Below are 27555 nucleotides of genomic sequence, written 5' to 3'. Positions count from 1 at the left end.
CCCGTGCTCTCCACAGTGCTACACCTCCTACATGTCCTCCTTATCTCCGTCAACCACCCTACCCATTGTGTTAAGATGGCTGGACCAATGTACAAATAGGCACTTGTCATCTTCTGTGTTACCCATCTCCTCAAAGACTGTAAGCTCTCGCCATCATCATTATGACTAGTTTGAGAGAGTCCAATTTTGTTCAGTTTCCTGTTACAGCAGCTATCACAAGGAGCTGGAGACAGAACATGGGATCCTTCATGGCCTAGTTCTCCAGGCACAGTATGGTGGTGCAATTTGGAATCTTGATAATTTCTGCAGTTTATGGCGGTATTCATTGAACTGTACAGAAGTATTTGGCGTATCTATGTGTCTGCAGTCAGGGGGATTGTCAGGACAGTGGTGACATGGGCTGTGTTAGAATGGACCTTCCTAGTGTCAGCTATCTGGGGGGATGCGGACCACAATGATGAGACCTGCAGACTGAGCCTTCATATCAAGTTCATTTTATTCTGCGGTGAGAGAAATATCTGGTAGGGGTCAATCACTGAGCACGACACAGGATGGGACACAGCGAGTACAGGGGACACTTACAGCATTCATATACACAGTCACCGGAAACTTGACCATTTTAGACTTTTAAATAGAATTTTATGTTTTATATATAGAACTTTCCCATTATCTTCCTCTACCCCCCCCCCCCCCAAACAACTCAAAAGTGAGAGTCGCTCCCAGGAGTCGACATCCTGGAAGATGACAGGACCTTCCGGGGTGTCGCTCGGAGGCCTCTGTCAGCCATGATGCTGCATCCTCTCTGTCTACAGGAATATAATATCCACTCTCTATATAAAAGCGTTAGCATGGCGGATGGACCAGAGGGCGTGGCCCCACAGCGCCAGCTGCTTCATGCCTTGCCATTTTTCCATTACTTTCTAACACAGGGTCATTTACACGCTGTACAGATATATATATACAGTGTGGCCGGAGGACGAGCCAGCGACAACATTAACTGCAACTATCACCGCACATATCATCTGCACCCTAATAACCTCTGGAGGAGGGGGACCCCACAGACCTGTATGGGTCATAGACCGACCTCTCAATAATGCCCTATAATAATCTACATTCATCGCAGGAAGAGCGGTGACGTGTCACGTGACCAGCGGACAGCCTCTTCCCTGGAGACAACCTCTGGGGGCATGATGGGAATGATCTCTCTGTGCTTTCTTACTACTCCCAGCATCCAACGCTCTTCCTCACCATTGCTCAGCCCTTCCAGGGTGAATGCAGTGACTGGGCCCATATGGGGTCTCCAGATATGAACCTGCTCGTTATACAGACCCTGCAGATCCACTCAGCTTCCTTCACACTCTTTAGACCTTTTATTCATTAGTCTTTGTTCTTGGACCACCGTCAATTCCAAGTGCAAATGGAGGATTCTAAACTAGGGCCACACGGGGAGATACGGGGGGCAAGAATCTGCAGTCATTAGAAATGAGATGAAAGCGTGCACAGTACAGAGTAGCAAGCCATGCATCAGAAGAAGACACGAGTCGCACAGGCTATATGGCTACGAGCCTTTGGCAAAATCCTTATTGGAGTCAAACATGCCACTAACATCATACACACGGGTAGAAACATATCAATCCAGGGTCACGGATCCAAAGAAACCATCTACATAATAACATTGAAATGCAGATAAATATGGAGACGGCATCGCCCAGCCCCCCCAGCCCTCCCCCCAGACCAATTGCATAGACAATTAGACATGATCATTGAATGAATGGAAGCGCCAATGGACAGAGCAGTGTCAGCTCTGAGCATGCTCAACAGGACAGGGAGCGCTTTACAGTACGCATACACAGGCGCAACATTACAATACTGGAGCAGTTCTGGATGGGGATGACTTGTTCCATAAGGGCGCATGCAGCAGAAGGACAGGCTCTCGGGGTGTGAAGACCGTCTCTCTGAGCATGCCCGCTGGAGATGGCTTAGGAAGTGCACAGTTTATTCGTCTTTAGAAGAGAGAGACAGGAGGACACGCTCCCGCCATCTTGTGCTCTTTGTCTGCTCTCTATTGCTTCTGGAGAAACCCAATTTTCAAAACCAATCACAAAGGAGCAAAATCATAAGAACGAAGCGCAATAAATACAAAAGCGAAATAAATACGAGGTATATGACAAAACCAAACCGAGATGTTAAGGCCGATGAACCCAACACAAGAAACACCACAGATGTGGAGTCGCCATTGGGATGGCTAATTGATGGCTTACTGATCAGTGACAGGTATGTCTGGCTGCCATTTATTATTGTAGGCGGCGGCCATGCAGCACACTGCCTCTCAGAGTCCTATGGCCTCATGCTTGAGTAGCTGAACAGTGACCGGTCCTCACGTCTCCTCTTGGATTTGGTATTTAATGGCCCCCTCCCCCGACAGAGCGGGAGCACAGGACGCCGCGCCTCAGAGATGGAATGGTGTCAGAATGTGGAGCTTGTCACTCCAAGCCCTAGAATCAAAGCTCGTTGGTGAAGATCTCAGGAAGATATGTGAAGAAATAATGAGAGCAAAGACAGAACTCTGAGTCTAAGATCTAGGAGAGAGAATAGAGGAGTCCACCCCGGCTGAGGAGTCCTGGCACTGGGTGCCCCTATCACTGCTCTCCGGGGGTTGTTCCTTATGGCCATGTATTTCATCCATGCTCTTTCGGAGGTTTCCATCTTGTTCTCACATGTGGTCACCTCTCCCAGCAGCTCAGTGATGCAGACGTCTACATCTCCTGCAAAAGACTGAGAGAAAACAAATGGTTAATTGTGAACATCAAAAATTACATTGAGAAATAAAGCTTCTGAGAGGACAGAACCCATGAACCCACAACAAACAGGAACGGTCCTGGATTTGGTCCGAATCAATACTTCTCCATGTGCTTAGAAAGAGAACCTAAAGATTCTGGTGTGGACATGACAGCCCCTCAAAATGTGACTTATGGGAAAAAGGACACTGGATCACGGGAAATAAAGGACACTGGATCACGGGAAATAAAGGACACTGGATCACGGGAAAAAAAGGACACTGGATCACGGGAAATAGAGAACACTGGATCACAGGATATAGAGAACACTGGATCACGGGAAATAAAGGACACTGGATCACGGGAAAAAAAGGACACTGGATCACGGGAAATAGAGAACACTGGATCACAGGATATAGAGAACACTGGATCACGGGAAATAAAGGACACTGGATCACGGGAAATAAAGGACACTGGATCACGGGAAATAAAGGACACTGGATCACAGAATATAGAGAACACTGGATCACAGGATATAGAGAACACTGGATCACAGAATATAGAGGACACTGGATCACAGAATATAGAGGACACTGGATCACAGGATATAGAGAACACTGGATCACGGGAAATAAAGGACACTGGATCACAGGAAATAAAGGACACTGGATCACAGAATATAGAGAACACTGGATCACAGGATATAGAGAACACTGGATCACAGGATATAGAGAACACTGGATCACGGGAAATAAAGGACACTGGATCACAGAATATAGAGAACACTGGATCACGGGATATAGAGAACACTGGATCACGGGATATAGAGAACACTGGATCACAGGATATAGACAACACTGGATCACGGGATATAGAGAACACTGGATCACAGGATATAGACAACACTGGATCACGGGATATAGAGAACACTGGATCACGGGATATAGAGAACACTGGATCACAGGATATAGTGAACACTGGATCACAGGATACAAAGGACACTAGATCGCCGGATTTACAGGACACTGGATCACGGGATATAGAGAACACTGGATCACGGGATATAGAGAACACTGGATCACGGGATATAGTGAACACTGGATCACGGGATATAGAGAACACTGGATCACGGGATATAGTGAACACTGGATCACAGGATACAAAGGACACTAGATCGCCGGATTTACAGGACACTGGATCACGGGATATAGAGAACACTGGATCACAGGATATAGAGAACACTGGATCACGGGAAATAAAGGACACTGGATCACAGAATATAGAGAACACTGGATCACAGGATATAGAGAACACTGGATCACGGGATATAGAGAACACTGGATCACAGGATATAGAGAACACTGGATCACGGGATATAGAGAACACTGGATCACGGGATATAGAGAACACTGGATCACGGGATATAGAGAACACTGGATCACAGGATATAGAGAACACTGGATCACGGGATATAGAGAACACTGGATCACAGGATATAGACAACACTGGATCACGGGATATAGAGAACACTGGATCACGGGATATAGAGAACACTGGATCACAGGATATAGAGAACACTGGATCACAGGATAGAAAGGACACTAGATCGCCGGATTTACAGGACACTGGATCACGGGATATAGAGAACACTGGATCACGGGATATAGAGAACACTGGATCACGGGATATAGTGAACACTGGATCACGGGATATAGAGAACACTGGATCACGGGATATAGTGAACACTGGATCACAGGATACAAAGGACACTAGATCGCCGGATTTACAGGACACTGGATCACGGGATATAGAGAACACTGGATCACAGGATATAGAGAACACTGGATCACGGGATATAGAGAACACTGGATCACGGGATATAGAGAACACTGGATCACAGGATATAGAGAACACTGGATCACGGGAAATAAAGGACACTGGATCACAGAATATAGAGAACACTGGATCACGGGAAATAAAGGACACTGGATCACGGGAAATAAAGGACACTGGATCACAGAATATAGAGAACACTGGATCACAGGATATAGAGAACACTGGATCACAGGATATAGAGAACACTGGATCACGGGATATAGAGAACACTGGATCACGGGATATAGAGAACACTGGATCACAGGATATAGTGAACACTGGATCACAGGATACAAAGGACACTAGATCGCCGGATTTACAGGACACTGGATCACGGGATATAGAGAACACTGGATCACAGGATATAGAGAACACTGGATCACAGGATATAGAGAACACTGGATCACGGGATATAGAGAACACTGGGTCACAGGATATAGAGAACACTGGATCACGGGATATAGAGAACACTGGATCACAGGATACAAAGGACACTAGATAGCCGGATTTACAGGACACTGGATCACGGGATATAGAGAACACTGGATCACAGGATATAAAGGACACTAGATTGACGGATTTACAGGACACTGGATCACGACATATAGAGAACACTAGATCACAGGATATAGAGGACACTGGATCACAGGATATAGACAACACTGGGTCACAGGATATAGAGAACACTGGATCACAGGATACAAAGGACACTGGATCACAGGATATAGAGAACACTGGATCACAGGATATAGAGAACACTGGATCACAGGATATAGAGAACACTGGATCACAGGATATAGAGAACATTGGATCACAGGATATAGCGAACACTGGATCACAGGATATAGAGAACACTGGATCACAGGATATAGAGAACACTGGATCACAGAATATAGAGAACACTGGATCACAGGATATAGAAAACACTGGATGACAGGATATAGAGAACACTGGATCACAGGATATAGAGAACATTGGATCACAGGATATAGCGAACACTGGATCACAGGATATAGAGAACACTGGATCACAGGATATAGAGAACACTGGATCACAGGATATAGAGGACAATGGATCACAGGATATAGAGGACAATGGATCACAGGATATAGAGAACACTGGATCACAGGATATAGACAACACTGGATCACGGGATATAGACAACACTGGATCACGGGATATAGACAACACTGGATCACGGGATTTAGAGAACACTGGATCACAGGATACAAAGGACACTAGATCGCCGGATTTACAGGACACTGGATCATGGGATATAGAGAACACTGGATTACAGGATATTAAGGACACTAGATTGTCGGATTTACAGGACACTGGATCACGAGATATAGAGAACACTAGATCACAGGATATAGAAGACACTGGATCACAGGATATAGACAACACTGGGTCACAGGATATGGAGAACACTGGATCACAGGATATAGAGAACACTGGATCACAGTATATAAAGGACACTAGATCGCCGGATTTACAGGACACTGGATCACATGATATAGAGAACACTGGATCACGGGATATACAGGACACTAGATCACGGGATATAGTGAACCCTAGATCATGGAATATACAGGACACTAGATCACGGGATATACAGGACACTGGATCAAAGGATACACAGGGCACTGGATTACTGGATATACAGGGCACTGGATCACAGCATATGGAGGACACTGGATTACAGGATATGGAGGACACTGGATCACAAGATGTACAGGACACTGGATCACAGGATGTACAGGACACTGGATTACAGGGTATGGGGGACACTGGATCAGGGGATATACATGTGGCGGAAATAACCTCGCCACTGGGTTTTGGAGGGGCCTGATTGCCAGCCTTTAGGCCCAGGATTATGGCCCATATACTAAAACTTTGAAGGAGAAGGTGGACCGGCCGCACAGCCTAAATCTGTGGAACTGTTTTGGGCAGGAAAGCCATGCTTGCGGTCGGTCAAATGTGACTTTCATGGAATTCGGGAACCCCTGCTCGGATCTGGGTGATTTCTGGATATGTTGTTCGCCCAGATGAGAGCTATCCAGGGATGTATAATTTCTGGGGATATGTGGGGCTTTGGGATGTTTTCTGTGTTTTGGGGGAAAATTTGTGTTTTCTGCCTGTGGGTGATTAAGTTAGCCCATTGTGTTTGGTAATTGTATCACAGGCAGAGCCCATTGTGTTTGTTAATTGTATCACAGGCAGAGGGGGGGGGGGTTGTGTACAATTGCTGGGAGTGTTTCCATACTCTAAATGCATGTGATTGGCAAATGTAAAAACTGTCTCAGTCTTCCACAAGGTCCGTAGGGTAGTGTCCCTTTCTGGAAGACCTGCATAAAAGGCTGACATGTAGCCCCATTATAGAGTTCCTGTTTTACCCTCAACATAGAGCCTTGTATCATGTGTGTGTGGAAAAGGCTGCATCTACATTGGGGAATGCTATACGCTGTATACTCCCCTGGCTATAATCCCTGAGCTCTTTTAAGAGTTTGTTCCTGCATCGCTCTCTGAAGGAAGAGCGGTTCACCCATTGGAACCTGAAGCCTTGTCGTAGGTCCAGGGTGGGTAGGAGACGGCGAGATCCCAATCCCAACCAAGCTGTGGCGGTTCGTGGGGTCGGCAGTGCTTACGGTGTCAAGTGGAGCCCTCGGGAAGCACTACGAGCATCTATCAACAAAGGTAATCGTTCATGCCCCCAGAGGACCAGAAGGGAGACTGCGACACAGGACAGATACAACATATCCCCACAATGCATCATGGTTTCCTCCTCTCTGTTCCGGAGACAACCGAAGGCAATCCAATTATCTCTCAGGACAAAGGGAGATCACCAATACACATGTGGAGACAACAGGACAGACATCACCACCCAAACACACAATGGCACACCCCCACAGCAAACACAGACATTTAACATATCCCCAGATAGCTCAAGTCTGAGTGCATATCATTAGGTGAATGGCACTCAGAATACACGAATACAATGATATTAGCTATCTGGGTGCCCTCACATAACATACAATTTAACCGAACGCATAATAAGCTGTGCGGCCGGTCTGTCTTCTCCTTTAAAGTTACAATGGGCCATAATCCTGAGGCAAGAGGCTTTTAAACAGCCCTCTCCAAAACCCAGTGGCGAGGTTGGTTTCGCCACAGCCGGCTGCCCAGCATCCATGATTCCATGCTGCTGTCGCCAGGGGCTCTGTACGAGTACTAGCGTTGCCCTAATTACAAATCCACAAACAGTGTCTCCTAGTGCTTTCTGAGGGCTCCAAGCACTTCGCTCGACACAGTAAGCACTGCCGACCCCATGAACCGCCGTAGGTCGTCTTCTACCCACCCTGGACCTACGTCAAGGTTTCGAGGTTCTAGTGGGTGACCCTCTTTTCTTTCAGAGAGCGATGCAGGAACAAGCTCTTATATGAGCTAGGGATTATACTCTGGAGAGTATAATGATTATAGCAATCCCCAGAGTGTAGTTCTCCAATCCCCCAAACGTAATCCCAGACTTCATGAAGGGTAGAACAGGACACTTTAATAAGGCTACATGCCAGCCTTTTATGCCGGTCTTCCAGCAAGGGACACTCCACATGGGGACCTTGTGAAAGACTGAGACAATCACAATCACATGCAGTTACAGGCAGAAAACACATACATGTGATACAATTAATCAACACAATGGGATAACGTAATCACTCACAGGCAGACAACACCCACCTGTGATACAATTAACCAATACAATGGGATAACGTAATCACTCACAGGCAGAAACTACTTGTGAGGAATATGGATTAATATTTACTGTCAGCCATGTCCCCACACCAGCCATCAGCTGAAAGGTAGCGAGCTCCACAGGGGGGCCCTGCTTCAAAGCGAGCAGATGGCAGAAGACCTCTAGCAGTCTACCAGTGTTTACAACTTATCACACTTCCATTTAGCCAGCCAGGAACCCAGCTAATGGAACAGGAAAGACCTATCTGCAGGGGGTCTAGTCCATTCCCCAGTTCAATGGAAATTATCAGACTTTCTGGGGCCGGCAGTTCATAATGAATCGCCCAGCCATCACAGACACAAACTGGATATATATTTGTGTCCCTGTGGCCCGTGGTGGGATGCCAGGGAAGGGAGATATACATATCTCCCCACAGAAGCTAAATAACAGGACCATGCTTGGACTCTTCTTGTAGCCGGAACCCAGGCGGGTCTGTTGGTCCCAGAACCATCTCCCTGTGACCTTCTGGTCTGGAGCTATGAACCCTAAAGGGTTTTATGGGTCATTGAGCTGCCAGGATCAGCAGGGGGGGGGCCCTTTCCAGAGGCGGGAAGAGGAGGGGCAGGCTACAGTTTAAAAGGCTTGTGCCAGCAAGCAGGCATGTCTTTTCTCTGAAGGAGGGTCACATCGGGCATGTGTTTGGAGGGATCTGCAACCTGCTGACATCACTTCCCTCTATGTAAATACAGCTAAGAACTCCTCACAACCCAAAAGGACTCATCCATCTGGTAAACTGACTTTTGCTCTGTTTAATCCTGTTTGTACCATAACACCTGTACTTGTAACCTCAGACCACTGTCTATATTCCTTGTGTGTATAGTTATTTCTAGTGAGCCCTTAAGGCGATTAAATATATCATTTAATCTTGTGCTGTCTTGTATCTCGATCACAAATCCCCATGTCTGTTTCGGCCTAGTAATACATGACTGCAGGTTGGTTTCTTACCCTATATAATCCCGTTAGCGGATCGGGCTGTTTCACTGGGGCGGTGAAAAGGCTCACCCAGCTTGTTGCCTCTCTTTGCCAGTGTGGACAGGAGGAGTCTGTGAAAACTGTACCAAGACCTTACCCGCTTCTCCAGGAGGGCGTAACGTCACGCCTTGGTAACCACTGACATTACGTCCTCGTGAGCTCGACATAGTTGACGTCCAGTGTCATTTGGGACACGAGGGTTAAAGTATTCGTCACATATTGGTGGCAGCAAAGTGGGATCGAGATACTAGTGTGTATGTGGGACCCATACTCCCAGACACTAAAGACTACCAGCAGTAGCATTTGCCGCTGGAGTCTTAAGATCAGCTCAACACTAGACAGTCTAAGTGCAAATACAATAAGGTGTGTGTGTTCATCAGTTTGCAGTCTGTGTCAGTAATCATCAGTTGCAATGATGGCCAGTATCACAAGGAGTAAATCTAAGGAGATGGCCGATGCTATGAATGGTGGCGGGGAGGACGCAGTCCAGATAGGGGGCCCAGAGGAGGTGAAGGGCAACTTTATTCAAGGCAAGGGAGAACACAGCCAAAGCTCCCCAAGGAGCCACTTGCCGGCAGGGAGGCCCGCGGTGGGCCGCACACACATGCCCATACCCCCAGCCAGGCAGGCTCGGCTGCTCTCGAACATGCTGCCCTAGACCATCTCCAGGCTGGAGACCAGGCTTCCTACGAGATCCTCATGGCAGCTGCAGAGCATCGCGAACAAGCAGAGGATGCAGAGCGTCGCGAGCAAGCAGAGGCTGCAGAACGTCTCGAACAGGCAGAGCGTGAGCATCAGCTGTGAGTACTCCAGCTCCAAACCCTCCTCACCCCGATGTGAGTCTCCAGAGATCCGGAGTCCAAAACTGCGGGCGGAGGACTTCACCCTGATGGACAAAGATGGGGACTTGGACACTTTCTTGTTGTCATTTGAGACGGCCTGCCATCAGTACCAGCTACCGGAGGACCAGTGGGTACGATTCCTAACAACAGATCTCAGGGGAAAAGCCCTTGAAATCTTTGGGTACCTGCCCAGCGAGACCATCCTGAGCTATGAGGACATCAAGCAGGCTCTGGTCCGGCAGTACAACTTAACCCCTGAGTCGTACCAGAAAAAGCTCAGAAGTTTGCAGCGAGGTCCTACCCAGAGCTGGGCCGATCACATGCGGGCCTTGCTGAGAGCGGTTGATCAATGGACCACAGGATTGGAGCACACCACCGTCCAGCAGCTGAAGGAGCTTGTAACGGATCTCCTGGCACCCCAACTGGGTACCTCCATTGATGGATGCTCCTAGTGCTTCCCGAGGGCTCCAAAAACACACATATTTCCCAAAACACAGAAAACACCTCAAAACCCCACATATCACTATAATTTAGGATAGCTCTGATCTGGGCGAAAAACATATCCAAAATTCACCCAGATCCGAGCAGGGGTTCCCGAATTCCATGGAAGTCACATTTGGCCGACTGCAAGCATGGCTTTCCTGCCCAAAACAGTTCCACAGATTTAGGCTGTGCGGCCGGATTATCTTCTCCTTCAAAGTTAGTATATGGGCCATAATCCTGAGGAAAGAGGCTGGCAAACAGGCCCTTCCAAAACCCAGTGGCGAAGTTAGTTTAGTCACAGAGCAGTTCTTGTGGAATTGCCCGAAGGACCTCCAGCAGTATCTCCGTGACCGGAAGCCAAAGGGCACCTCTGCAACAGCAGTCCTGGCCGACGAGTACACCAACAACTGGACTTCAGAGGCCTGGAAACCTGTCGGCTGGAGAGGGGGTAAGACACACTCTGCCCCTAGGCCCAAGTGAGCACCATCCACGACTTCACTTTAACGTTGGTGGGGGAACATCGACTTTGTCACCTTTGTAAACAGCCAGGACACTTCAAGGCCATGTGTCCCCAGCAACCGTGTTGTGTGTGGGTGGGGGTGGTGGGAGGTCATTGGACAATTTTCAACCAGTCACCGTGGGCCAGGCCTGGGACTTAGAGACACCAGCGCTGAGATGACTCTGGTACGGCCTGAACTGGTGGCACCCCATGATTTATTGCCCGGAAGATCCCTTACTGTCTCCGGGATTGGAGGAGTAGAACCGTCGCCAAGGTCTATTTGGACTGGGGCGCTGGTCGAGGAGTAAGGGTGCTGGGGGTATCCTCAAATATCCCTGCCAGTGTTTTGCTGGGGACGGACCTGGGGCAGCTTGTGTCTAAGTACGTGGCATGCGCGCATATCACGTCATGACGCACGCACCTCCCCGCGATGGCCCTGATGTTACGAGCGCTCACTTCCCACACACGTGACATGCTCACGTCATCATTGAGCGCCCCGGCCAGATTGCTCACCTCCGGCGCGTGCGTTCACTCCTCAGTACGTCACGCCAGAGCGCCGCCCCGTACCTTAAAAGAGCGCCAAATCCAGAGACAATCTACATCTAGCGCCTGCCTCCTGACCCTGCCTACAGGTATGCTAGTACGCCTAGACACTATACCAATTGAGACCTAGAGAGTATTTTCCATATGTGACCAAGACTTTATTAGTGATATGTAACCCTTTGGACCTGACTTTACCTCCACTATGGCGTCTGTTAAACCATATCTCTCACGGCCAATCAACTGGGCAATAGGATTTTCGTTTTTTAACCCTTCCCTGTGATTCTCACACCCCCTTTTCCATCATATATTCCCTTTTAGAACCCAAACGAAATAAAACCCCCCCCTTTTAAATGTTTTTCCCTTAATGACTATGATCCTACAGAATATCTATTATACTCCAAAACCTGCTGTAATTACATCATATGCACGTTATATATTTCTCTAGAGCCCGCTGAAGAAGGTCGTACAGACCGAAACGTTCGGGAATTATCTGATATGGCACATACTTACTATATGTAAATGAATTGCACTGGATGTACATGAACGATATTCTGTATACTAAGAATTAAAATGTGAAACTTTATTTTGCAAAAACTTTTGGAGTGCCGTGGATTTAACTTATATTGTCTAAACCACTCTCACAGGCACCCACACTGGATCCAAGGTGTGCAGAGTACAAAATTATCTAAGTACGTGGCCGCTGACACCCCGAGGTCCAATCCCTCAGAATGTGATGTCATGTCCACCCCTGTTGATACTGTTAATGTACCTAACATACCTGTTGATGGGGATGTGGGGGATGTAATGTGTGCCTCTCCCCTCAGTGGGGAGGGGGTCATCCAAGCCAGCTGTGCTGAGGCCCCAGGGTGTGGCCAGCAAGCATGCTGGAACCTGTTGTCCTCAGGTGTGGCTACTGAGGGGACAAGCAGGGGGCAGACAGCTGCGGTGGAGGAGGATGCAAATGAGGTCCGGGCTGTCCCAGGAAAAGTAGGGCTCCCAGGTAAAGCCTCAGTGCAGGGTTCCTCCACAAATGGTATGTCAGAGGGCCAGGTTAGTCCGTCTGGACTTGCGACTTGGTCAGAAGCTGAGAGGAAGCAGGCACTACCAGCGGTGGCAGCGGCGCAGTGGGAGTGCTGGGGCCCCTCAGGGGTGTGATGGCTTTCCCCCTTCCGACCAAGCGGCTGCCGAGTCAGAAGGAGGCCAGGAGACAGGTCCCGGGGACCTGACAGGGGACGTGGCAGTCTTGTCTATTTTGGCCACGTCCAGTCAGGACTTTCAGGTAGCATTAGTGGTTGACGCCAGCCTGACCGCTCTCAAGGAGCAGGCGGCACAGCCCCCTCGGACTCAGACTTGAAGCGGATGGTCTGGGACCAAGGACGGCTGTACCGGGTCACGGTCCAGCAGAGCTCACCTGAGGCGTGGTCTAGGGAACGACAGCTAGTGGTACCCTATCAGTTCAGGACAGAGTTGTTGCAGGTTGCGCATGAGATTCCGATGGCTAGACACCTAGGGGTCGCTAAGACAAAGGCCAGATTAGCTCAGCATTTCTACTGGCCAAAGATGGGGGACGATGTGGTTGTTTATTGACATTCAAGTGAGACCTGCCAGTGGGTGGGGAAGGCGGGGCGGCGCCCCAAAGCCCCACTGGTAACGCTGCCCATAATTGAAGAGCCTTTCAGGAGGGTGGCTGTGGATCTGATTGGACCTCTGTCCATTCCCAGCAGCTCCGGGAAACACTTCATATTAACAGTAATAGACTACGGCACCCGGTACCCAGAGGCGGTAGCCTTGTCCTCCATACGGGCCGACAAAGTGGCCACCGCCTTGCTGGAGATTTTCTCCAGAGTGGGCTTTCCCCAGGAAATGCTCACCAACCGGGGGACCCAGTTCATGTCGCAATTTATGGAGTCCCTCTGTAGGCAAACCCAGGTGCAACATCTGGTGACCAGCCCGTACCACCCACTAACCCCAAACGGCTTGTGCGAATAGTTTAATGGCTTAAAGGGAGTCTGTCACCACTTTTTTGCATGTTAGACCATTAAAATAGGGTTATTTGATCCAGCAAGAACATAAAAACGGTACCTTTGTGGTCGAAAACGGACTTTTCAATTTGCAGAAAACGAACTTATAAGATAATTTTCGGAGCCCTCTCAAGTGCCCAGGGCGGTCTCTCAATCCTTGGAGCCCCAGGCTGGCACCTCCTAAACGGCTGATAACCCCGCCCTCCGTGCGCCTCTGCCCGCCCGTTTACTCCCCTCCCCTGGTCCCTTTCCACTGCGGCTGTGCGGTAGAAATCGTAGCGGGCGCATGCGCAATGCGATGCCCGCTCCTGGCAGGGCATCGCAATACCTATTGCGCATGCGCCGGCTAATCGCCGTTTAGCCGGCGCATGCGCAATAGGTATTGCGATGCCCTGCCAGGAGCGGGCATCGCATTGCGCATGCGCCCGCTACGATTTCTACCGCACAGCCGCAGTGGAAAGGGACCAGGGGAGGGGAGTAAACGGGCGGGCAGAGGCGCACGGAGGGCGGGGTTATCAGCCGTTTAGGAGGTGCCAGCCTGGGGCTCCAAGGATTGAGAGACCGCCCTGGGCACTTGAGAGGGCTCCGAAAATTATCTTATAAGTTCGTTTTCTGCAAATTGAAAAGTCCGTTTTCGACCACAAAGGTACCGTTTTTATGTTCTTGCTGGATCAAATAACCCTATTTTAATGGTCTAACATGCAAAAAAGTGGTGACAGACTCCCTTTAAAGCAGATGCTTGAGATGATGGTTGCCTCCCTCGGGCGTGACTGGGAGCGGTACCTCCCACATCTGCTGTTTGCCTACCAAGAGGTCCCACAGGCCTCCACAGGGTTCTCCCCCGTCAAGCTCCTGTACGGGTGATCTATGCGGGGGCCCCTGGCTCTGGTAAAAGAGGCCTGGGAGGGAGATGTAGCCACCCCTGCAGTGTTGGTCATCAAGTATGTCATGAGCTTCCGAAACAAGATGCAGGCGTTGTCGCAGCTGGTGCACGATAATATGGAGCAGGTCCAGGCCGACCAGAAGCGTTGGTACGACCAGAACGCTTGTGAGAGGACCTACCAGGAGAGTCAAAAGGTATGGGTACTGGTCCCTGTACTTCAGGACAAGCTTCAGGCAGGCTGGGGCCCCTCAGGGGTCTGATGGCTTTCCCCCTTCCGACCAAGCGGCTGCCGAGTCAGAAGGAGGCCAGGAGACAGGTCCCGGGGACCTGACAGGGGACGTGGCAGTCTTGTCTATTTTGGCCACGTCCAGTCAGGACTTTCAGGTAGCATTAGTGGTTGACGCCAGCCTGACCGCTCTCAAGGAGCAGGCGGCACAGCCCCCTCGGACTCAGACTTGAAGCGAATGGTCTGGGACCAAGGACGGCTGTACCGGATCACGGTCCAGCAGAGCTCACCTGAGGCGTGGTCTAGGGAACGACAGCTAGTGGTACCCTATCAGTTCAGGACAGAGTTGTTGCAGGTTGCGCATGAGATTCCGATGGCTAGACACCTAGGGGTCGCTAAGACAAAGGCCAGATTAGCTCAGCATTTATACTGGCCAAAGATGGGGGACGATGTGGTTGTTTATTGACATTCAAGTGAGACCTGCCAGTGGGTGGGGAAGGCGGGGCGGCGCCCCAAAGCCCCACTGGTAACGCTGCCCATAATTGAAGAGCCTTTCAGGAGGGTGGCTGTGGATCTGATTGGACCTCTGTCCATTCCCAGCAGCTCCGGGAAACACTTCATATTAACAGTAATAGACTACGGCACCCGGTACCCAGAGGCGGTAGCCTTGTCCTCCATACGGGCCGACAAAGTGGCCACCGCCTTGCTGGAGATTTTCTCCAGAGTGGGCTTTCCCCAGGAAATGCTCACCAACCGGGGGACCCAGTTCATGTCGCAATTTATGGAGTCCCTCTGTAGGCAAACCCAGGTGCAACATCTGGTGACCAGCCCGTACCACCCACTAACCCCAAACGGCTTGTGCGAATAGTTTAATGGCTTAAAGCAGATGCTTGAGATGATGGTTGCCTCCCTCGGGCGTGACTGGGAGCGGTACCTCCCACATCTGCTGTTTGCCTACCAAGAGGTCCGACAGGCCTCCACAGGGTTCTCCCCCGTCAAGCTCCTGTACGGGTGATCTATGCGGGGGCCCCTGGCTCTGGTAAAAGAGGCCTGGGAGGGAGATGTAGCCACCCCTGCAGTGTTGGTCATCAAGTATGTCATGAGCTTCCGAAACAAGATGCAGGCGTTGTCGCAGCTGGTGCACGATAATATGGAGCAGGTCCAGGCCGACCAGAAGCGTTGGTACGACCAGAACGCTTGTGAGAGGACCTACCAGGAGAGTCAAAAGGTATGGGTACTGGTCCCTGTACTTCAGGACAAGCTTCAGGCAGCCTGGGAAGGCCCATACCTTGTGCATCAGCGCCTCAACGCCGTGACGTATCTGGTCACCCTGGACCACGCCAGGGGAAGGCGGAAGGCCTTTCACGTGAACATGATGAAGGCACATCAGGAGAGAGAGGCATGTGCCCTCTCTGTCTGCAACCTTCCAGAAGAGGGGGAGGAGGAGACCCTCCTTGATATGCTCGCCCAGGTGAAGGCAGGTGGGTCCATCGAGGATGTGGAGGTGGGCCAACAGCTCTTGAAGGACCAACGGTCCCAGCTATGGGCCACCATTCACCCCTGCCGGGAGATGTTCAGCAACAAGCCCAGAAGGACAAAGTTGCCCGTCCATCACGTGGACACCAGGGATCACCCCCTAATCCGGCATTCAGTACATTGACGAGATGCTGAAGCTTGGGGTCATCAAGGCATCCAACAGCGCTTGAGCATCGCCTGTGGTCCTCGTCCCAAAGAAGGACCGGACCTCCCGGTTCTGTGTGGACTACAGGGGACTCAACGCTGTCTCGGTCACCAATGCGTACCTAATGCCACGCATCGATGACTTACTCGATCAGTTGGCCGGGGCCCAGTACCTGACCATCATGGATCTGAGCGGGGGGTATTGGCAGATTCCCCTGACCTGTGAGGCGCGGTAACTCTCTGCCATTATTACCCCCTGTAACGGTCCGCTTCAGCAGACAAGGGGTTAAGATCCGTTTAGGCGATATGCCCCTTTCCGAGAGACAGGCACAGCTACTGCAGAACACCAACCTCCCGAACTGGATACAAAATAGCACTCCAAACTGGAACCTCGCAAATAGCTGTCAGCAGACGAACAGGAAAAACATCCAATCGGCTTACACTCCTGGCAATCAGTCTCTAACAGCATACAGGGAATCCCCCCAATAACGAGACAAGGCTCCGTGTTGAGGGTCAAACAGTGGTCTCATGTGCTGGCACACCCAGCCTGGTTTTTATTAGTTGTTGCAAATACAGGACGGATACAACACATCCCCACAATGCATCATGGTTTCCTCCTCTCTGTCCCGGAGACAACCGAGACCAATCCAATTATCTCTCAGGACAAAGGGGAGATCGCCAATACACATGTGGAGACAACAGGACAGACATCACCATTTAAACACACAATGGGACAATAGAAACACACCCACACAAAATCCTCCCTTCTGCCGATGAGGATTATTTAACACACTGGCGAATATAATTATCAAAGGCAGAGAAATACAGTTTTATAAAACATATCACAGGAACCCCAAAACATGCAATAACCCCATAACCAATATATCCTCGGAACCGGGGGATCTGGGTGAACCACATGTCCAAAATTCACCCACATTCGTTCAGTAGTTTGGAAGATACAGTTATACTGAAAATATACAAGTTATACAGAAAATAGTCACTAATAAATGTGTCCCCTGTTTGGTAGTTTCAAACTACTGAATGATGTCTCTGTGCACCAAATACAGGCAAGATAGCACCGTGTGGAAAAGTCAGAACAGTGTCTGTGAGCTAAAATGGCCGCTATCTATTGTTCTCACCATGTGCTTCATCCAAGCAAGTAAGGCAGAGGATGCAATCCAGGGACAGAGGGCTCCGTCCCAAGTGCCTTAAGACCCAATAACTTAAGGGACCATAATCCCAGGGCAGGAGGCTGGTAAACAGCCCCCTCCAAAACACTGTGGCGAGGTTGGTTTCGCCACACCCCCTTTGGATTGTATGAGTCCACTGTGATGCCGTTAAGCATGAAGAATGCCCCTTCCACTTCTCAGTGGTCAACACGCTGCTTAAGTCCCACATGGGAGGATCACCTAAAGCACCGGACGGAGGTGCTCGGGCGGATCCACCAGGCAGGCTTGACCATCAAGCCGGAAAAGTGCCAGCTGGGCATGAGCAAGGTTCAATATCTGGGGCACCAGGTAGGCGGGGGGACCCTGAAGCCAGAGCCTGGAAAAGTGCATGCCATCGCATTCTGGCCCACCCCCAGGACCAAGAAACAGTTGATGTCCTTCCTGGGCACTGACGGGTACTATAGGAGGTTCGTCCCCCACTACAGTAGCCTGGCAAAGCCCTTGATGGACCTCACCAAGAAGAAGCTGCCCTCCGCAGTCGATTGGACAAACGACTGCGAGATGGCCTTTCCGGGCGCCGAAGGCCACCCTCTAGAGCTTCCCTGTACTACAGGCAGCCGACTTCACAAGGCCGTTTATAGTACAGACCGACGCCAGTGATTTTGGCCTCGGTGCCGTACTCAGCCAGGTCGACACTACGGGCCAGGAACACCCCGTTTACCCGTGTACCTGAGTAGGAAGCTCCTGCCGAGGGAGGTGGCGTACTCCACAATGGAGAAGGAGTGCCTGGCCATTGCCTGGGCACTGCAACGGTTGCAGCCATACTTGTACGAGCGCCGCTTCACTGTGGAGATGGACCACAACCCCCTCACCTGGTAAACACCGTCTCAGGGACAAATGGAAGGCTGCTACACTGGAGCCTCAAGCTCCAGCAGTATCACTTGACCATTCGCCACAAGAAGGGCCGTGACCACGTGAACGCTGATGGGCTATCCCGGCAAGGAGAGGGTGCAGATGAGTGCACGGGGAAACACAGGAATGTGCTGCCCCCTGGCGCCCTCTAAAAGGGGGAGGTGTGAGGAATATGGATTCATATTTGCTGTCAGCCATGTCCCCACACCAGCCATCAGCTGAAAAACAGCAGAGGTAGTGAGCTCCACAGGGGGGCCCTGCTTCAAAGCCAGCAGATGGCAGAGGACCTCTAGCAGTCCACCAGTGTTTACAACTTTTCACACTTCCATTCAGCCAGCCAGGAACCCAGCTAATGGAACAGGAAAGACCTATCTGCAGGGGGTCTAGTCTATTCCCCAGTTCAATGGAAATTATCAGACTTTCTGGGGCCGGCAGTTCATAAGGAATTATGAATTGCCGGGCCATCACAGGTACAAACTGGATACATATTTGTGTCCCAGTGGCTACCATGAACAGGTCCATGGTCATGGTTTGGTGGTGGTATGCCAGGGGAGGGAGATATAGATATCTCCCCACAGAAACTAAATAACGGAAGCATGCTTGGACTCTACTTGTAGCAGGAAACCAGGCGGGTCTGTTGGTCCCAGAACCATCTCCCTGTGACCTTCTGGTCTGGAGCTATGAACCCTAAAGGGTTTTGTGGGTTATTGAGCTGCCAGGATCAGCAGGAAGGGGGCCCTTCCCAGAGGCGGGAAGAGGAGGGGCAGGCTACAGTTTAAAAGGCTTGTGCCAGTAAGCAGGCGTGTCTTTTCTCTGAAGGAGGGTCACATCGTGCTATGTGTTTAGAGGGACCTGCAACCTGCTGACATCACTGCCCTCCATGTGACTACAGCTAAGAACTCCTCACACCCCAAAAGGACTCATCCATCTGGTAAACTGACTTTTGTTCTGCTTAACCCTGTTTGTACCATCAGACCACTGCATATATCCTTGTGTGTATAGTGTTATTTCTAGTGAGGCCTTAAGGCGATTAAATATATAATTTTATCTTGTGCTATCTTGTATCTCGATCACGAATCCCCACGTCCGTGTTTCGACCTAGTAATACGCTACCGCGGATTGTTTTTTTACCCTATATAATCAAGTTAGCGGACCGGGCTTATATCAAACAAGAAACTTGTGGAAGTCTTCCCGGGCTGAGAACGCTCTGAACTGGGGCAGTGAAAAGGCTCTCTCAGCTTGTTGCCTCTCTGTGCCCGTGTGGACAGGAGGAGTCTGTGAAAACTGTACCATGACTGAACTTACTTGCTCCTCCAGGAGGGCGTAACGTCACGCCTTGGTAACCAGTGACCATACCGTATCTTGTGAGCTCGACATAGTTGACGTCTGGCGTCAGTCGGGCACGGTATTCGTCACACTACCCATTTTTCCCTTTGTAGAATAATGAGCTGGGGGGGGGGAGGGGGAGGTCTCCATAGTTCTGGGTCCATAGTCCATAGGAAGGAGCCGAGCCCTCAGCAGCCCCAGTGACGGTTTAGTCCATCACACACCGAGGATCACAGGATATAGAGGAAACCGGATAACAGGATATAGAGGAGACCAGATCACAGCCCTCCATTACAGGATATGGAGGACACTAGATCACAGGATATAGAGGACACTGGCTTGTGAGATGTACAGGACAATGGATTACAGGATATGGAGGTAGGGGTGCACCTAGCCTTTCTGCTGCCTGAGGCAAAAACTGAAATGGCGCCCCCCCTTCCCAATGCTAATTTCTTAGCCTAACCACTTCCTTTCAGCCCATGGCCCTTCGGCTGCCCCCTCTTGCCCCTACATGGTGCTAAAGCACCAAATACCAAAAATTCGGATACCAATAACTAATAAATAGAGGTATTAATTCCTAAATCACCATAACCGATACCAAGTAAACACAAACCCCTGTATAGAGATAATTAAATGTCTTTATTTAATATGACAAAAATACATAGAACGATGGTCAGTAAAGTTACCAGCAAATAGAACCCCCCCCAAAAGAGAGGACAAAAAGGAAGCCACAGAGTTAGCGGGCCACACAGGCAGCAGCAAAAAACAAAATAAGGGAAATAACAGAGCATGCACCTGCCACTACCAGCACAGTGAGCATATCAAGGTAAAGAAAAAAACTTTAAAAAGTTAATCGCTGGAAAGGCAGGAGCAAAAGAGAAGAAACAGAAAATTCGCTGTACTACCGTGTATGGCACGTCGACCATGCAGCCTCCTCCACCCAACAGGCTTCTTCCGGGGATGCATGATGTCAGTAGTACCTCCTCTTTTATTGCCACACTAATGAGGACAATTAAAAACATCTGAACGGGCTGTTAATTCAAAGCCAATCATGACCCTGTGTTAGTAATCAATCCAATCGGGATAGGCCGGACTGAACACATGATGTTGATGACACATCGTCATGTGATTTGTGCTGGGGACACAGCATAAGATACCGCGCACAACATAAGGTGACGCGCCAACATATATGCTAAAGACCCTTGACCCCATATAAATAATAGGTTCCAAGGGGATAGGGAAGACTAAGTAGAAACAGTAATATAGATAGCAAGTCGAACTATAGTTTGTTAAAGGACCTGTGTCAGGATCACATGACTGATGATACGTACATCCTACATGGTGCTGCCTGAGGCGATCACCTCACCTGGCCTCATTTGTAGTGCACCCCTGTATGGAGGACACGGGAACCCCTGTTCGGATCTGGGTGATTTCTGGATATGCTGTTCGCCCAGATCAGAGCTATCCAGGGATGTACACTTTATGGGGATATGTGGGGCTTTGGGGTGTTTTCTGTGTTTTGGGGGGAAATGTGTGTTTTCTGCCTGTGAGTGATGAAGTTAGCCCATTGTGTTTGGTAATTGTATCACAGGCAGAGCCCATTGTGTTTGTTAATTGTATCCCAGGCAGAGTCCATTGTGTTTGGTAATTGCATCACAGGCAGAGCCCATTGTGTTTGTTAATTGTATCCCAGGCAGAGCCCATTGTGTTTGTTAATTGTATCACAGGCAGAGCCCATTGTGTTTGGTAATTGTATCACAGGCAGAGCCCATTGTGTTTGTTAATTGTATCACAGGCAGAGGGGGGGGGGGTTGTGTACAATTGCTGGGAGTGTTTCCATACTGTAAATGCATGTGATTGGCAAATGTAAAAACTGTCTCAGTCTTCCACAAGGTCCCGAGGGGAGTGTCCCTTGCTGGAAGACCTGCATAAAAGGCTGACATGTAGCCCCATTATAGAGTTCCTGTTTTACCCTCAACATAGAGCCTTGTCTCATGTGTGGGGAAAAGGCTGCATCTACGCTGGGGAATGCTATACGCTGTATACTCCCCTGGCTATAATCCCTGAGCTCTTTTAGGAGCTTGTTCCTGCATCGCTCTCTGAAGGATGAGAGGTTCACCCACTGGAACCTGGAAGCCTTGTCGTAGGTCCAGGGTGAGTAGAAGATGGCGATATCCCAGAAGATGGCTTTCACAGAAGCGGTCTCCCTTCCCCAGCGGCAGTGTACCTTGCAGAGAGAGGAGAGCATCGTCTCCCTTGCCCAGCGGCAGTGTACCTTGCAGGGAGAGGAGAGCATCGTCTCCCTTCCCCAGCGGCAGTGTACCTTGCAGAGAGAGGAAAGCATCGTCTCCCTTCCCCAGCGGCAGTGTACCTTGCAGGGAGAGGAAAGCATCGTCTCCCTTCCCCAGCGGCAGTGTACCTTGCAGGGAGAGGAGAGCATCGTCTCCCTTCCCCAGCGGCAGTGTACCTTGCAGGGAGAGGAGAGCATCGTCTCCCTTCCCCAGCGGCAGTGTACCTTGCAGGGAGAGGAGAGCATCATCTCCCTTCCCCAGCGGCAGTGTACCTTGCAGGGAGAGGAGAGCATCGTCTCCCTTCCCCAGCGGCAGTGTACCTTGCAGGGAGAGGAGAGCATCATCTCCCTTCCCCAGCGGCAGTGTACCTTGCAGGGAGAGGAGAGCATCATCTCCCTTCCCCAGCGGCAGTGTACCTTGCAGGAAGAGGAGAGCATCGTCTCCCTTCCCCAGCGGCAGTGTACCTTGCAGGGAGAGGAGAGCATCGTCTCCCTTCCCCAGCGGCAGTGTACCTTGCAGGGAAAGGAGAGCATCGTCTCCCTTCCCCAGCGGCAGTGTACCTTGCAGGGAGAGGAGAGCATCGTCTCCCTTCCCCAGCGGCAGTGTACCTTGCAGGGAGAGGAGAGCATCGTCTCCCTTCCCCAGTGGCAGTGTACCTTGCAGGGAAAGGAGAGCATCGTCTCCCTTCCCCAGCGGCAGTGTACCTTGCAGGGAGAGGAGAGCATCGTCTCCCTTCCCCAGCGGCAGTGTACCTTGCAGGGAGAGGAGAGCATCGTCTCTCTTCCCCAGCGGCAGTGTACCTTGCAGGGAGAGGAGAGCATCGTCTCCCTTCCCCAGTGGCAGTGTACCTTGCAGGGAAAGGAGAGCATCGTCTCCCTTCCCCAGCGGCAGTGTACCTTGCAGGGAGAGGAGAGCATCGTCTCCCTTCCCCAGCGGCAGTGTACCTTGCAGGGAGAGGAGAGCATCGTCTCCCTTCCCCAGCGGCAGTGTACCTTGCAGGGAGAGGAGAGCAGCGTCTCCACTCCCCAGCGGCAGTGTACCTTGCAGGGAGAGGAGAGCATCGTCTCCCTTCCCCAGCGGCAGTGTACCTTGCAGGAAAAGGAGAGCATCGTCTCCCTTCCCCAGCGGCAGTGTACCTTGCAGGGAGAGGAGAGCATCGTCTCCCTTCCCCAGCGGCAGTGTACCTTGCATTGAGAGGAGAGCATCGTCTCCCTTCCCCAGCGGCAGTGTACCTTGCATTGAGAGGAGAGCATCGTCTCCCTTCCCCAGCGGCAGTGTACCTTGCAGGGAGAGGAGAGCATCGTCTCTCTCCCCAGCGGCAGTGTACCTTGCAGGGAGAGGAGAGCATCGTCTCCCTTCCCCAGCGGCAGTGTACCTTGCAGGGAGAGGAGAGCATCGTCTCTCTCCCCAGCGGCAGTGTACCTTGCAGGAAGAGGAGAGCATCGTCTCCCTTCCCCAGTGGCAGTGTACCTTGCAGGAAAAGGAGAGCATCGTCTCCCTTCCCCAGCGGCAGTGTACCTTGCAGGGAGAGGAGAGCATCGTCTCCCTTCCCCAGCAGCAGTGTACCTTGCAGGGAGAGGAGAGCATCGTCTCTCTCCCCAGCGGCAGTGTACCTTGCAGGGGGAGGAGAGCATCGTCTCCCTTCCCCAGCGGCAGTGTACCTTGCAGGGGGAGGAGAGCATCGTCTCCCTTCCCCAGCGGCAGTGTACCTTGCAGGGGGAGGAGAGCATCGTCTCCCTTCCCCAGCGGCAGTGTACCTTGCAGGGGGAGGAGAGCATCGTCTCCCTTCCCCAGCGGCAGTGTACCTTGCAGGGAGAGGAGAGCATCGTCTCCCTTCCCCAGCGGCAGTGTACCTTGCAGGGAGAGGAGAGCATCGTCTCCCTTCCCCAGCGGCAGTGTACCTTGCAGGGGGAGGAGAGCATCGTCTCCCTTCCCCAGCGGCAGTGTACCTTGCATTGAGAGGAGAGCATCGTCTCCCTTCCCCAGCGGCAGTGTACCTTGCAGGGAGAGGAGAGCATCGTCTCCCTTCCCCAGCGGCAGTGTACCTTGCAGGGAGAGGAGTTTGTTCTTGCATCGCTCTCTGAAGGAAGAGAGGTTCACCCACTGGAACCTGGAAGCCTTGTCGTAGGTCCAGGGTGGGTAGAAGACGGCGAGATCCCAACCAAGCTGCAGTGGTTCGTTGGGTCGGCAGTGCTTACACTGTCAAGTGGAGTGCTTGGAGCCCTTGGGAAGCACTAAAAGCATCCATCAATGGAGGTACCCAGTCGGGGTGCCAGGAGAACTGTTACAATACAGGACACTGGATTACAGGATATGGGGGACACTGGATCACGGGATATACAGGACACTGGATTACAGGATATAGAGGACACTGGATCACAGGATGTACAGGACACTGGATTACAGGATATGGGGGACACTGGATCACGGGATATACAGGACACTGGATTACAGGATATAGGGGACACTGGATCACAGGATGTACAGGACACTGGATTACAGGATATAGGGGACACTGGATCACAGGATGTACAGGACACTGGATTACAGGATATGGGGGACACTGGATCACGGGATATACAGGACACTGGATTACAGGACATGGGGGACACTGGATCACGGGATGTACAGGACACTGGATTACAGGACATGGGGGACACTGGATCACGGGATATACAGGACACTGGATTACAGGATATAGAGGACACTGGATCACGGGATATACAGGACATTGGATTACAGGATATAGAGGACACTGGATCACAGGATATACAGGACACTGGATTACAGGATATGGGGGACACTGGATCACGGGATATACAGGACACTGGATTACAGGATATAGAGGACACTGGATCACGGGATATACAGGACACTGGATTACAGGACATAGAGGACACATTTTTATGTGTTTAGAAATGACTCGTGACCCTGCAGTCTTCTCCCTTCCGTGGTGCAAGGCTTCCTCGTTTCTCATGAAAAACGTCTAACATACAGAAACTCACTTTTATACTCAGAGTCCAGCGCTGCATTTTATCATCTTCTTTAAATCTTCCTTCAGATCTCCACCCTGCAGCAGGAAGACAAAGGACTGGGTCACTCCGGAGGCCGCAGCCTGCATAGCGGGAGGCAATGAATGCACGGTTCATATGCATGGTATATGGTTCGTACATGTTATACAGCTCACATACATGATGACCGGTCACACACATGGTATACGACTCATACACTTAGGATACAGCTCATATACAGTTGTGTTCAAATTAATAGCAGTGTTTAAAAAAGTGACTAAAGCTCCAAATCCTTCTAATGGCTTCTACCTCCATCCACACAGATGCATCGGGAACACTGCACCTTCTATTCCAAATCACAACATGAAGGAAAATATATCACATTTGTGTTGTTCCTATAAAGAAATGGAAGAAAAGTGAATATTAGACTGTTCAATAAAATAGCAGTGTTTGTCTTCTTCACTCTATAAACTGAGAAATGTCTGGGGATTTCCTCTCCTCTGAATCCCGTCACTGACGGTTGTATGGCCGCGGTCTCTGAGACCTGCTGGGCGTCTGTGCTGCTCGGAGTCACCACCTTCTGCCCCTGTGACCAGGTTCTCCGGCCCCGGAGGATCGGACCACATCCCACAGTTCTTCTCTATTTCTTGGTTTTTCCTCAGAAACTGCATGTTTGATGTCCCTACAAGTTTTCTATAGGATTAGGATCCGGGGATCGGGCCGGCCGCTCCATGGCGTCAGTCTTGTTGGTCTGGAGCCGAGATTTTGCACGTTTACTGGTGTGTTTGGGGTCGTTGTCTTGTTGGAACACCCATTTCCAGGGCATTTCCTCTCCAGCATAAGGCGGCAGGACCTCTTCCAGTATTCTGATGGATTCACACTGATCCCTGGTCTGCGGTAAATAGGCCCCACACCGTAGTCTGAGACACAGCCCCGTATCATGATGCTTGTCCACCATGCTTTACTGTCCTCACAGTGCACTGGGGCTGGATTCAGTGTTTGGGGGTCGTCTGACAAACTGTCTCCGGCCACTAGACCCAGAAAGGACCATCTCACTTCCATCAGTCCACAGAATGTCTCTTCAGGCCGTCAATGGGCTCTTTGGTAGATTGTAAGCTCTTCAGCCCACGTCTTGTTTCCAGCAGCCGGACTTTGCGGGGGCTTCTTGCAGATCGCTCGGCCTCACATCGGCGTCTTCTCATTGTAACAGGACTCACAGGGAACTTCACACCTTCTTCCATCTTCCTGGAGCCATTTTGGCTTTTCTTCTATCCATTCGAATGGTAGTTTTTCGCTTTCTTCCAGGTCTTTCAGGTTTTGGCTGCCATTTTAAAGCATTTGCGCTCATTTTAGCCGAGCAGCCGATAATTTTCTGCACTTCTTTATATGTTTTCCCCTCTCCAATCAACTTTTTAATCAAGGTACGCTGTTCTTCTGAACAATGTCTGGAACGACCCATTTTCCTCAGAATTTCAGAGAGAAATGCACTGTGACCGGCAGGTACAACAGTTGCTGCCTTCCTTTTTTAATATTGCCACTTGTTTTTTTAAAGCATGAATGACCTCACTCATTGAACTTCACACTGCTATTATTTTGAACATGCCCCTTTCAAGTGATTGAATTACAGAGAATCAGCAGCAGCAGGTCCTGACTGTCGGGTTTCTATTACTCTACTACACCTGCTAGTAAATTATTTGCCATGTAGAAATATCATCTCTACCAAAAACAGTGATGGATCAGGTTAGTGATGTCTGACTGCTATTATTTTGAACACAACTGTAAATGGTATGTGGCTCATACACATAGTATACAACTTACATACATGGTGGCCGATCATACACATGGTATACAGCTCATATGCATTGTATACGGCTCACATACATGCTCAGCTCATACACATGGCGATCGGCTCATACACATGGCGATCGGCTCATACACATGGCGGTTAGCTCATACACATGGCGGTCGGCTCATACACATGGCGGTCGGCTCATACACATGGCGGTCGGTTCATACACATGGCGGTCGGCTCATACACATGGCGGTCGGCTCATACACATGGCGATCAGCTCATACACATGGCGGTCGGCTCATACACATGGCGATCAGCTCATACACATGGCGGTCGGCTCATACACATGGCGGTCGGCTCATACACATGGCGGTCGGCTCATACACATGCTGATCGGCTCATACACATGGTGATCGGCTCATACACATGCTGATCGGCTCATACACATGGTGCTCAGCTCATACAC

General features: G+C 50.5%; 1 protein-coding gene across 1 annotated transcript in view; it reads right to left on the bottom strand.

The window, feature by feature from the left end:
* Positions 1-477: 477 nt before the first annotated feature.
* Positions 478-27555, bottom strand: part of BSN (bassoon presynaptic cytomatrix protein) — a 60492-nt gene continuing 33414 nt past the window's right edge. The window contains exons 8-9 of the mRNA XM_044275177.1: positions 25292-25356; positions 478-2775 (exon numbers count right to left, since the gene is read on the bottom strand). The gene's annotated coding sequence lies outside the window, so the exon portion shown is untranslated. The remainder of the gene's footprint in view (positions 2776-25291; positions 25357-27555) is intronic.

Source organism: Bufo gargarizans, unplaced genomic scaffold (assembly GCF_014858855.1).
Source record: "Bufo gargarizans isolate SCDJY-AF-19 unplaced genomic scaffold, ASM1485885v1 original_scaffold_927_pilon, whole genome shotgun sequence".
Lineage (NCBI taxonomy): Eukaryota > Metazoa > Chordata > Amphibia > Anura > Bufonidae > Bufo > Bufo gargarizans.
This window is presented reverse-complemented; position numbering and strand designations above follow the sequence as displayed.